Below are 14,400 nucleotides of genomic sequence, written 5' to 3'. Positions count from 1 at the left end.
CAACATTCATTACACTGTAGAGTTCGTCCCCTAAGGGTAGTACCTTCAATTAGTTCAGTTTTTACAATGGAAGAAAAATGTGACAATCAGTAATTACAAGTACTTAGTATAAGGAACAAAATGAACTAACTTGCATTTAAATCACACTGTCTCAGTCAGCAAAGGCCCTGCTCTTTTAGATTCTTAACATCTGTACTAATTCCAGAACACAGAAAAGCAATAGATAATAGAAAAAACATACTGCCTTCAAAGATGTAAGTAGATGCACTTCAGCTTTATCAGCTATTCTAACTGAGTAGGTGAAAGAAGAAGGCAAGATATAACAATAAATGAATTTAAAAGAGAATCTTGTAGATTTTTTTTTTTTGGCTGCATTGCATAGCATGTAAGATCCTAGTTTCCCAACCAGGGATCGAACCTATGCGCACTACATTAGAAGTGAAGAATCTTAACCACTGGACCACTGCTGCTAAGTCGCTTCAGTTGTGTCCGACTCTGTATGACCCCATAGACGGCAGCCCACCAGGCTCTGCCATCCCTGGGATTCTCCAGGCAAGAACACTGGAGTGGGTTGCCATTTCCTTCTCCAATGCATGAAAGTGAAAAGTGAAAGGGAAGTCACTCAGTCGTGTCTGACTCTTCGCAACCCCATGGACTGCAGCCTACCAGGCTCCTCTGTACATGGGATTGTCCAGGCAAGAGTACTGGAGTGGGTTGCCATTGCCTTCTCCTACTGGACCACCAGGGAAGTCCTAAAAGATGTTTTCTAAAATGTATCAATATATTTATTCACTCAATTTACAAACATTTATTAAGCACTTACAATGTATCAGGGTAAATGTGATAAATGATAGTTATATTGTACTGAAAGAATCAGCCAATGTGGAGAAAAGGGAACCCTAAACTGTGGTGGAATGTAAACTGGTACAGCCATTACGGAAAACATTATGGAGGTTCCCCCAAAAAAACTAAAAAATGGAACTTCCACATGATCCAGCAGTTCCATTACTGGATATATAAATTAAAAAGACAAAAATGTTAATTTTAAAAGATATATGCACCTTAATGTTTATAGCAGCATTATATATTTATAGTAGATCAGTAGATGAATGGATAGAGAAGGTGTGGTACACACACACACAGACACAATGAAATATTACTCAACCACAAAAAAGAATGAAAATTTGCCATTTGCAATAACATGGATTGACCTGGCAGTCGATCCATGCTTAGTGACATAAGTGAGACAGAGAAAGATAAATACTGCATGATATCACTTACATGTGGAATATAAATAAATAAAATGAATGAATATAGCAAAACAGACACAGACTTACGGATATAGGAAACTAGTGGTTACTAGTGGGAAAAGGGCAAGAAGGGGTAGATTAAGAGGTACAAATTACTATGTATAAAATAAATGATACAAGGATATATTGTACAGCACAGAGAATATAGCCAATATTTTATAATAACCTTAAATGGAGTATGATCTATGAAAATATTGAATCACTATGTTATATTCCTGAAACTAATATAATATTATAAAATATTAGTTGCTCAGTTGTATTTGACTCTTTGTGACCCCATGGATTTAGCCTGCCAGGCTCCTCGGCCCATGGGATTTTCCAGGCAAGAATACTAGAGTGGGTTGCCATTTCCTTCTCCAATAATATTATAAATCAACTATAATTAAAGGAAAAATAAATACTGAAATGTAAAAAAAAGAATTAGCTAATGATTTGTTTAAATATACATTTTTATATACAAATTTGATTATATCAATACATTTGTATATTCTTACAAATATAAAGTTTGAAGTATAAATATTTACAAACTGAAGTTATTCAAAGTGTTATTCCTCACATCCAATTGCAATTGAAATTGTTATATACCATTTTAATTAAAAATTAAATCACAAAATTATTTAGATTTTCCTCTTCATCAGAGTCTCATCTATAATAATTGTAAAAAAAAAACAAAAACAAACACCAAAATATATCCATTTTATTTTTCAGTAATAAATGTTACTACGATTATTAGGGATTTTCTTAGGCATTTATAGAACTAAAATATAAGTCAAGTTGAAAATGATTTAGCAAACAGTAACTACACTTTTGCATGTAAGTATATATTTTTGCTCTGATTCAGTATCAAATTGACAACCGTGACCCAAGAAAGGGTTATCTTTTATTAGCAGCCACTTTGGGGAGAAATATTTTATCTTCCATTGAAGTAGAGGAAAGAATTCATTAAAAATGTGATACAAGTGGTTTTAGAGTGATAAATCTCAAGTTACCAATTCCACTTTTAATGATTAGTTGCCCAAGTCTTGCATTAATTAAAATGGTTATTCTAAATGCTTATATTTAATTTAAACATAATTAGCTAAACTTCAGTGTTACTGCAGTGTTCTTGCCTGGAGAATCCCAGGGACGGGGGAGCCTGGTGGGCTGCCATCTATGGGGTAGCACAGTTGGACACGACTGAAGTGACTTAGCAGCAGCAGCAGCAGTGTTACTGCCTCATCTATTTTGAAATTAATTTATAAAATAGCTCAAAAAGTGCTGTAAGATTTTTATACAAAAGAAATCAGAATCAGACTGCATCTTTTGTTGGTTTCAGTTGTGAACTCATAGTGAGCCACTTAAATTAGGTATGACTGAGGGGTCTCTGGCATGGCTAACGTAGTAGAATCAAATATTGATATGCCATTGATGTTTCTTTTATACATATGACATATAATTTAACTCCCTAAGCAAAAATACATCTGTTGTTCCCAATATTAATATCTTCTCATACCAACATGTGCAGACTTTTCTAATATTTTATTAAAACCTGGGTCTTCTGCTCTCCAATGAACGCTTAATAGTTGGGGGAATCTGTTTCTACAATTCTCTAACATTAGTTCAAACCATCTGTATCCTTCTCCCTCACACTGACCTTTTAGGAATTTAATTCAGAGCAGCCTATAAAATCTGACTCAGCTTACACATTGAAGAAAATTGTATAGAATATTTCTCATCTTTTCACACTAATACTATTATGTGGCTTTCCAATATTCTTTCAAGTTATACTGTATCTCAATTACCTCAATTGGCATCTGCTTCTATTTCTTTCAGACCTTCTCCCTGGTTCCCTAAACAATGAATAATAGATATTATTACTCAAGAGCTAGATTTGGGTGCATTCTCTGCAAAAAATGTAGGTAACATATAAAAAATATCTATCCTGTTTAGATAAGATAATATGAGATTGTGATCAAAGACAATTATGTATTGATTTACCATTTAACATTTCAACTATCAACTATTATCTTAACTCTGAACATCCTCAGAAGGTTCAAAGGATAAGAACTGTCTCAAAGTAATCACAATGGAGACAGACAATTTGAGGACCAGGAAGATATTAGCACATCTGCTTTGTTCATCTTGCTCAAACCTTTAAATACCATCTGTTTCCCATTATTTTCTGGCTACCATCTTCCCCTAAGCTAAAAAATTCTTAAATGACTGAGGGAAAAAAACTTGAGAAACTAGTTTGAGATTTTAATTCAGTATTTCATCAGATTTTAATTCAGTATTTAATTCAGACAGTGAAATGCAGTTCACTGCAGCAAGTGTTCCTAATAGATAAGGGAATTGTTGCTTCACATATAATTACATTGAGTCTAATGGTAGACATAGCCAACCATATCATCTTTATACTATTAGAAGTGCTAGTAATTCTTAAAAGAATCCATTTTGAGGAGGGTCAGAGCTACTTTTATTTTACTTCAAACAAGGGTTATCATGGAATAAAACTGATAGTTTTTTGGGAAACAATTTTTGGAATATAAAAAAAAGTATTAAAGAGTAAATGAAGCTGACTGTTGTGACTGGCAGTAAGTTCAGGCATTTTGTGTTCTTTTGTGTTTGCTTTGGAATGTTAAACAGGTTGGGTTCTTTTAAAAAGAAAACATTTTATTCAGAACATTTCCCATGAAAGCCCTCTTTGACAAAGTGTCATTTTTTGATATATTAGTACATGTCTGCCCACATTTTATATTCAAAAAAGGCAAGCACTCTTTTAACAACTTTTGACAAGCATGGGGAATTAAACTTCCATGGAATTGACTCTTAGTGTAACACTAGAGACTGTTATATTTTCTATTTTTGTACTTCTTCATGAAAGGGCACAACATTTTTAGTTATATAAATTTCTAGTCAAAAAAAGTGCAAAGTAATTAAAGATGAGCAATTAGAATAGGAAAACTTCAATTCATCAATAAAATGTTTTAAGCATAGAATGCTGAAATTTGTTGAGAAACAGAGCTACAGATATAGTAATTCAGTGAAATAAAAGTAGCAGGAGAGAAGCTAAAGAATTTTCTAGAAAACTAGCCAGGAAACTTCAAGAAATTTAACTACTTATTCATAGCTATCTATTAAATTATAAATTTCAAAGCCAAATCATCCTGTATTTTTTTGGCAATGCAGGCTCTGCCTATTGCAACCTCACTTGGATACTCATAGGTACCTCCGGTCATCAAACTGCCTCCCATCCTGTGTCCCTCTGACTGTGACCCTGCAGGGTGGGGTCCTGGCTGCTCTCCAAGCTCATCTGTCTCCACTCCACTGTCCCCTTGCTCATTCATTCATCCAGGGCTTTTTCCAGTTCCTTGACTATGTTAGGTTCTTTATCCTCTGCCTAGATCACTATCACTATCAGTCTGATTAATGTCTCCTGTTCTTTTCAATCTCAGCTTGGATGTCACTTCCCTCAGGAAGATCTCTCTGACTGTTCTCTCCCTAGATGTCCTTTCCCTAGAGCCTGTAGAACCTGTTCTCTCCAATCCAAGTCCCTGTCATATAGATGCTGTTGTCTCTTTATTTGCAGACTGTAAGCACTATGAAGCTTATTTACTGTTATCTATCTTATGCCTATCTTATTTACCATTAAATCTCTACTTCTTAGACAAGTGTTTGGAATATTCTCAATGCTCTCAAACACTTTGTTAAACAGGTTAGTGAATAATTTGAATTAAAAGTTCACATATAAGCAATGATTTTTTTTTTCCTTTTGGTGGTAATACAAACTATTAAATATAACCACATTTATCAAAATATATTAACTCATTTCAGTTGGCATATCTTAATGTTATTGTTCCCATTGATTATTTGATTTAGCTGGGACAAGTTTCACATTTTAGTGCAAGATTTTCTCATATCACTTTTCTCTATTATGAAAGTGCAAGGTGGATAACAGCCACTGAAGGATGTTAAGTTCTGAAGTGCCATTCTTGGGTTTCAGTTTAACATACAGACTTCTGATGGTAAAATGGGAGATTGAAAAGGGGGAGAAAAGATTTATGAAGATTAACGTATAATATCTGAAAAAGGTGAAGGTCTTGCTTTTCTATTGCTCTGTTAGTATAATCTTTCACTGGAAATAAAAGAAGAAAATTTGAGACCAATACCCATTAGTGAGTTAGCAAAGTGGAGTTGGAGAAGAGGACATCTTCTAGACATTGTTATTAGATATTAAGAGCTGTAATAACAAACATACTCTTGAAAGGCCTTAAATTTAATGACACAGCTGTGGATAACAAAATTATGATTATGACAAATTCAGGGAATTGGTTCAGAGTTCTCCTCATCCAAAATTCAAATAAGCAATCAAAGTGATATTGTATTAGTTGACCTCCTCAGACACTTCTGAAATACAGGAAGCATTTATTAAGAATACTCAGAACAACAGCAAGACAGAAATTCTTCCATATTTCATAAACACCTTTATGAAGTGGGAGGGTGGGTGAAGTTGGGTTGGGGAAGGTGGATTTGGGGGGAAGGACACAGAATGAAGAGAAGGAGATAAGTGGAACTCTTCTTTTAAAAACTGCCACAGCAGGACTTTCCTTAAGTCAAGATTAAAAATGTGATGAGCCTATGGAATGTTATTGTCTGCAGCAAAAGTAATATAAAAATGATTTTTGTGTCCACATAAATTACTTAACACACCTACCACTGGTTTTACAGATTAATGCTGGCACTGATAGGCCATCATGTGTAAGAGATTCTTTCCCTGAATTTTTTAGTCTTCAGCCTTCAGTGTTTCTTCATCTCTTTATTAAACTCTTATTCTAAGAGTTATAATGAAATATATTGAAGCAGTTTGCCGAAACACACATGGAGTTGTTTCTACTGGCTCTCCTCTGGGCTTCCTGGGGCCATAATGTAGATGGTGGCAGAAAAAAATCTTCAAAACAGTCATAATGATAAATAAATTAAAACACAGTGTATGTAGTCTCCATCAAATAAATGCGTTTGTTTTACAGAACTGTATTTTCACCTCAAAGACTGTTCACTCCATCCTTATTTCATTCCAAAATGTTTCTTTATAGCAATTCTTATTTCAAAAGCGTGCTTCAAATTGATTCTGAGGAATTTATGCTCTTCATGCTGTTTTCTGGCACTATGCTTTTTATCAGATCAGCAGAAACAATGTGGAAACACCTGCCACAGTAATTTCAAATGTCTATCATCTACCAAATTATACATAAAAGATCTTTGGTTGCAATGTGGTCCTTGAATGAAGAACTTTTTAAAGAAAGACCAACAAATGCTGTTGAAAATGTAAATGGATATGCTGCAAGAAAAGGACACTTGTAGCATTTGTGGAAACAGATTTTTAATCAGAACCAAGAGAACATTTCTGAAAGAGCCAGTCTTGCTTTTCACAAGAGTTTTGCATCCACACAGACTGTTAACATACACGCTTGCCACCTTCAACTAAAGCTAAAGGGCTGCAGCTAGAAATGGAGTTGTATGGGCAACAAAACATTAGTGGATGCCACCCAGGGTAAATGATAAAACACCTACATTCCCATACCATGCCACCTCCATACCATGCCACCTCCATACCATGCCACCTCCCAAAACAAAGGAAGATATAATTGTTGAACATTTATAAGTTTTTAAAAAGGCACAGAGGAAGGCGCTGGGTTATAAATCTATTTTTATGTCCTACATACCTATCTGCTCTATGGTCTTAACTTGTATGCTAGTCACTTTCAAGAACTGGTGTGCTCCCCGAGGATTCCCTTGTGCACCTAGAGCTGAGAATCCTGCTCTATAGCTTCTTCTGCTCAGTGATTTAGTGACCAACTCCCTTCCCATTTCTTGTTTCAGTCTCCTGTGCCCATCTGCGTGTATCTCACAACCAAGGAGGCATTTCACCAGGGCTTGAAAGTTATGCTATATTTTCCTACCCATTTCCCCTGTTGTCCTTAGAACTGGAATGCGATTCTATTATAGTTTGAATGTGAAGTATTACAGATTTTCATATTCAGATTCAAGGAAGTGTGTATCAAAATAATGTTTGCATTTATCATCTAAAAGAATACACTTGAAATAGGCCTTTTGAATAGGGTTGCAATTTTACAGGAAATAGAATGGCATAAAAAGAAACAGAAAAATATATCCTTTTATTCTTTTAAGTTGAATGTATTTCAGACTTAAATCTGTGGGATCATAATGACACAGTATTATAACCACTCTAAACATCTGACATTTTTAAGGAGTGTATATAATATTCAGGTGGGGCTCAAATGGGAGCTAAGCGTCCAGGCTACTGTTTTGTAAAACAGCGTGTTGTATGGTCGCATAGCTAAAGGTAGCAATATGCAACCCTCAAAAGGCAATAAAGAACACTCTGAAATGTACCTTATTTCTAAACTATGGTGGCACATTATAGCTCTCTTTGTCAGCACTTTATTGGTTTCACAGGAATAAAAACAAACACTGAGGTCTTTACTCCGAAATCCATTTCTAGAATTTATCTTACTAACAAAGGAGTTAGTCCTGTGAGAGGTGTTCTAGTTTGTAATAGAAGAATTACTCTTGGTAAAGCTTTTTGTTGTTTGAAAGGCTGTATTTATTTGACATTCTTAATTTAAAAGCAACAAACTCCGTAAAATCATACTTTTCCATGATCCACATGATAAACCAAAAGAAAGAAATTTACTGAAGTAAGAATAGTTTTCTGTATCTGGGCAAAACTGATGCCTTTATGCATTTCTATAGGAAGGAAAAAAGAAACCCTAAACTTTGCTTAAACATGAAAAAAAAATTTGGAATAAGTCCAGTTTGCTTTCAGCATTGTTTCTAGAGGTTATTTATTTACCACAATCGCATATTCATTGACATTTTGCCAAAACAGTTAACTCTTACTTTTTCCTTTCTTTTATTTAAGCATACAACAATAGGCAGCTGATACCAGTGCTTCTTTTAGCTGTTTTGATTTTGGATTGTATATACACGAACTCAGGTTACCTCAAAATAATAAATGAAAATAAGGTATATTTTCAAAGCAACAAAAGCACAACATATTTTGTTACACTGTTACTGCAGAAATGTGTCTAGGAGAATGGATGTTTAGATGTGAAAAACAGCTTATGAATCATAACCAAGTCCATTTACAGATCAGCCCTGACAATGGATGACAAAATGACAACCACAACAGATAACATGGCAAATGGCCCCCAATCCAAACAAAATCTACTCTGCAATTACTTATGCAGCAAGAGTCCAGTCATTTTAGTTGCCTTCAGAATCAAGGGGGGAAGATGAATGGTAACTGGAAAAGTGAGAACAACCCCCACCCTCCAACCCTAGGAGGTTACCAGATTGTCCTAAACAGATGTCTACAAATACAAGAAACGGAGCTGGTGACAGGAAGGGACCCCTTTAAAAGAGTATTGTTGTGAAGCTTTAACTTTCCAAGTTAAGATATGTTTTCCTTTTTTCAGGCTGAAATATTTTAGACATAAGATTCAGGAAAATCAACTAAATATTGCTGAACAATGGATAGATTAAGGTATACTTCTTTTTAGGATAAGAAAGCTGTCTTTATATAAAGTCTGTCTCTCTAGAGGAAAGAGATGAAGAGAAGCAAGGCTCTTAGAGAATAAGAGTAATGGAAAATGCCATGTCAAACAAGAGTCCTCCATGCATGCTTAGAAAAGAAATGAGTAAAATTTACCATGTATGTGACAAGCTACTTGACAGCATACTTTTTTTTTTTTTTTTTTAACATATATTTAGCCATTCCCAAGGACAGTGTGAGTTGCCCAGAATAAGACTTTGGATATGGGACATGGTTGGGGACTTTGGAGTCTACCAACCCCAGGATCTTGTCTTGACTTAAGACTTCTTAAGTCTCTCTAGGATGTAAGCTTCATGAAGGTAGATTTTGTTTTGTTTTTGTTTTGCTCACTGCTTTATCTCCAGCACCTATAATAGAGCCTGGCAGATAGTAAGTAGGCAATTAACATTTGGGGCTTGAAAAATGAATGTAGACTAGTTCAAACTCCAGCTTCTCTGACTTTGGCTACTATACATGGTTACAGTTCTCTGAGATGTTAACATGTGCTTGTTGTTGTTTAGTCACTCAGTCATGTCCGACTCTTTTGTGATACCATGCCAAATACTAATGTTGACCTGCAACTAATAGGCTGCAAGAAAGTTGGGTTTATTCAGGATCAGCAGAAAATTGCAATTCAGGGTCTGCAACCATCGCGAGCCACATGCAAGTTCCCCTGACAGCAAGGGAATGAGAATGCTTATACAAAGAGGAAAAGGAAGTTGGGAGGGCTGAATGTAGTAACAGAGAGGCCATTGCTTTTCATTGGCTGAGTCCTTGTCAGAAAAAGAGTTTTTCTTCTTCCTGTGGCTCTGCTACGGTTGCAAGGCATGAGAGCGCCCCCTCTGACCTCCCAACTTATTCAACTGAGGTCTCTCTGTCCATGGGATTCTCCAGGCAAGAATGCTGGAATGGGTTGCCATCCCCTCCTTCAGGATATCTTCCCAGCCCAGGGATTGAACCCACATCTCCCGCAGTTCAGGCGGATTCTTTACCCACTGAGCCCACCTGGAAGGCCCTGTTTATTATTATTTTACAGTAATAATTTTTCCCTGTGGCTATGTGATAAAGCATTATTATCTCCATTTTAGGATTAGTTTTGAAGTACCAGAATTAAAATGTGGTAGTTAAGTAAGCTTAAACTCTTGCACCATGTAGAAAGTAGAGAAAAAAGTTGCCTTAGTTGAAGTCCAAAGCCTAAACTCTTCCTTACTATGCTAAATCCTGGTTCAGTCTTATTTAGTTGATGACTCTGCTCCATCTATTGTCTCAGTCTTGTCTTTATTCTGATCCTTGGTCTCATCCAAATTCTGCTCTAACTCTAGTCTTGGGATATGTACTGCACCTAATGTGAACTTCTCCACAGCACTCCAGTGTCTCCATTTCATCTGGGTGGTACTTCTTAGCTTTGGCAGCCATAACAAAATGCCATAGATTGTTGGCTTTAACTACAGAAATGTATTTTCTTAGAGTTCTGCATGCTACAAGTTTGAGATCACAGTGCCAGCACAGTCAAGCTCTGGTGAGATCTCTCCTCCTGACTTGCAGATGGCTGCCTTCTTACTGTGTGCTCACATGCACTTTTTGGGGTACCTGGACCTGGGGAGAGACCTCTCTCTCTTTCTCTTCTCATAAAGCCACTAATCCTATTGGATTAGGACCTCACCCTTAGGGCCTTACTTGATCTTCATGCTAAGTTGCTTCAGTCATGTCTGACCCTCTGCGACCCTATGGACTGTATGTAACCCAGCAGGCTCCTCTGTCGATGGGATTCTCCAAGCAAGAATACTGGAGTGGGTTGCCATGCCCTCCTCCAAGGGATCTTCCCGACCTAGGATTGAACCCGCATTTCTTATGTCTCCTGCATTGGCAGGAGAGTTCTTTACCATTAGTGCCACCTGGGAACCCCGCATTTAACCTTATTAACTCCTAAAAAGCCTTATCTTCAAACACAGTCACACTGGATGCTAGGGCTGCAAAATATGAATTACAGGGGAACACAGTTCAGTCACTCTTTCTATATGTGACCTGAAAACATGGTGAACTTCACAAAATATACATTTAAAAATTATTGTTGTTCAAAATCTACCAAACCATAGATACCTCTTGATTACCCAAGGGAAATTTTGTAAGTATCATGTGGCCTAATACAGTTTCCAGTGGTCATCACATCCATGTTCTTCTTCCTTTTTCCAATATGTAATTTTGAGAATCTTTGTTCTGAGTGGACAGTGACCAGAGGGTCAACATGACTCAATTATCCTTAAGACACTATAAATATTTCTTGAAACTTTCCAGTTGGATCTTAGAATCAGAAATCATATTCTGAGCTAGTTATTACAAAGCTTTCCTACTACAGGGGAAAAAATGAAGCCTATGACAATCTCTTTTTAGTTACATTGGCCTTGTTTTCTGAACTTGTATTAAGCTTCTATCGGGATGGCAGTGAATCTTGAATAAGAGTACAGGTACATGGGATCTTGAAATGCACCAAAACCCCAAAATGCTGATGTAGATCTGACCATTGTGGACCTGACTAAAACATCAGAAAGTCCTGGAGCAGCAGTGTAAGCTCCCATTTTGACAAAAATAGACCTCCTGACTTATAAATGTTCTTTCTTCAGGGAACTCAGGGAAGTGTGTGTGTGTGTGTGTGTGTGTGTGTGTGTGTGTGTGTGTGAGAGTGATATGTAAATGCTGTCTTGAATTGCAAAGTTCCTCTGGAAGAAAAATATTTATTTATGTGTTTCATTAGCATAATTACATTTTAAGACAGAATAGTGGGTTTAACATATGATTAAAAAGACACTTGCTCCTTGGAGGGAAAGCTATGACAAACTTAGACAGCATATTAAAAAACAGAGACATCACTCTGCTGATAAAGGTTCATATAGTCAAAGCTATGGTTTTTCCAATAGTTATGTATGGATGTGAGAGTCGGCCCATAAAGAAGGCTGAGTGCTGAAGAACTGATGCTTTCAAATTGTGGTGCTGGAGGACTCTTGAGAGTCCCTTGCACAGCAAGGAGATCAAACCAGTCAATTCTAAAGGAAAACAACTCTGAATATTTGTTGGAAGGACTGATACTGAAGATGAAGTTCCAATACTTTGGCCACCTGATGCAAAGGGCTGACTAATTGGAAAAGATCCTGAGGCTGGGAAAGATTGAAGGCAAAAGGAGCAGGGGATGACAGAGGATGAGATGGTTGGATGGCATCACTGACTCAGTGGACATGAATTTGAGCAAACTCTGGGAGACAGTGGAGGATAGAGGAGCCTGGCGTGCTGCAATCCATGGGGGTTGCAAAGAGCTGGACATGACTTAGAGACTGAACAACAACAACAACAAAATTATTAAAATGTGTCCACTGTAAATGCAAAGTGATTACTTAAAACAGGATGAGAATGTAAGTCATACATATTGCAATATTTATAGGTATTTCTTAGAAATATTGTAACAAGTTATCACCACTAGATTTTTACATAATTACTTATGAAACTAACAGAAATTATTTATTTTTTAAAGAAGAGATTGATCGCCCTTAAGTTGCTATCAGGTACTAAATTTAGACAATAACAAAGTCTTCAGTTTTTCAATAATTCTGTGATAATTAGTTTAGTTTGATTTCAGTTGCTCAAAAGACCAAGCTACATATTTCTCTATAATTGTGGTGAAGAGTTCCAGGTAAGGAACTCGGAGATCTGATTTCTTGCTTAGGCTCTAGCATAAAATATCTGTGGCACTTTGGGCAGACTACTGAACCTCCTGAGTTTTCTTGACTACAAAAGGAGAGGATAAGATAAGAATACATGAACTCTGAAGTCCTTACAGGTTCTCCCAGTCTGTGATTCCAGGTGGTTATTCATATTACTAAAGCCAATAGAATTAGTTCCCATGAACTGATTAAACAGTAAAGGTTATTCCAGAAGATCAAATTGCCAACATCCGCTGGATCATCAAAAGAGCAAGAGAGTTCCAAAAAAACATCTATTTCTGCTTTATTGACTATGCCAAAGCCTTTGACTGTGTGGATCACCACAATCTGTGGAAAATTCTGAAGGAGATGGGAATACCAGACCATCTAACCTGCCTCTTGAGAAATCTGTATGCAGGTCAGGAAAAACAGTTAGAACTGGACATGGAACAACAGACTAGTTCCAAACAGGAAAAGGAGTATGTCAAGGCTGTATATTGTCACCCTGCTTATTTAACTTATATGTAGAGTACATCATGAGAAACGTTGGGCTGGATGAAGCACAAGCTGGAATCAAGATTGCCAGGAGAAATATCAATAATCTCAGATATGCAGATGACACCACCCTTATGGCAGAAAGTGAAGAAGAACTAAAGAGCCTCTTGATGAAAGTGAAAGAGGAGAGTGAAAAAGTTGGCTTAAAAACTATTCCAGGTGAATGCTGGTCCTCACATGGTCACCATGGCCCATCCTGTCATTAAATACAAGGTTCCCACTGGCATCCTGTGGTTAATTACCTCAGCCCAAAAGAAATCACTTTTGAGGGTTCCTTACTCTTTGAAGTTTATTACTCATAATGTTTGCTTGCCAAGTTGCCATCTACCACATAAGGTGCCAACATGTCACTCTCTCATGGAAAATTTACTTGATTCCCCTGCTACACTAAGGCAGCACTCTTTTCATATGGGTTTACATGAAATTAAACAAGAAATTTCAATCACAGCATTTAGCACAATTGGCAGTTAGCTACATATCTATGTAATTGTATCACATCTGTCTTCTTCTTTAGGGTGTAAACTCCAAGACAACTAAGACTAGGCTAGTATTTTCTTTTTTATTCAGGTTTTATTTTGTTCAAGAGGACAAACGAACGTATCTTAAAGAGACAGTGCTATGGGGCTTACTAGGGAAAGCAGCAGCTCCCTGCCCACTCCAGCACCATTTTCATCTCCTTAGAAGCAACAACTTTCAACTTTTCTAACTGAATATTTTGGCATTTTTACCATTTTTGAAAATATTAATATCATGCCTGTATTACCTTTGCTTGAATTCTTGACTTTAGGCATTGAATACTAATTTTCCTCTTGGAAGAGAAGGCTTTATTTAGTTCTCTTTTGAGTGAGTGATAGTGTGTCTGACTCTTTGCAACTCCATTGACTGTAGCCCGCCAGGCTCCTTTGTCCATGGGATTCTCCACAAAAGAATACTGGAGTGAGTTTCCATTTCCCTCTCCATAGTTCTCTTTTATTTCTCCACTATTTTTATTGTATAAACCTTTCTGTCACCCCATTCTCTCAACACAGTTAGATCAATACTGATTATTATGACTATCATCAATACATATTACGTAGTGCCATTCTCAGCTGAGTCATGTAGTATACTATGATTGTGTCCCTTTTTGCACAAATTCTTACTCCCACTGAGTTAATAATTATCTTGTTCAGTTTTCAGTACTTTATCCTTCAAAGGTTTCTTAAGAAAGAGTACATGTAAGTTAGAATATTTCTGATACTATTCTGATACT

General features: G+C 36.5%; 1 protein-coding gene across 15 annotated transcripts in view; it reads right to left on the bottom strand.

Moving 5' to 3' along the window:
• HS3ST5 (heparan sulfate-glucosamine 3-sulfotransferase 5) overlaps nucleotides 1-14,400 on the bottom strand; it is a 189,341-nt gene that overhangs the window by 113,280 nt on the left and 61,661 nt on the right. For 8 of the 15 annotated variants that reach the window (XR_014065258.1, XM_081529600.1, XM_081529596.1 and 5 more), the window contains one exon: nucleotides 3,092-3,139. The exons of the other annotated variants lie outside the window; for them this stretch is intronic. The gene's annotated coding sequence lies outside the window, so the exon portion shown is untranslated. The remainder of the gene's footprint in view (nucleotides 1-3,091; nucleotides 3,140-14,400) is intronic. 15 annotated transcript variants of the gene reach the window in all.

Source organism: Giraffa tippelskirchi, chromosome 9 (genome assembly GCF_054371585.1).
Source record: "Giraffa tippelskirchi isolate mGirTip1 chromosome 9, T2T-mGirTip1v1.2.pri, whole genome shotgun sequence".
In the NCBI taxonomy this organism is placed as follows: domain Eukaryota; kingdom Metazoa; phylum Chordata; class Mammalia; order Artiodactyla; family Giraffidae; genus Giraffa; species Giraffa tippelskirchi.
Note: the sequence above shows the minus strand (reverse complement) of the source record. Positions and strands in the feature narration are given on the sequence as shown.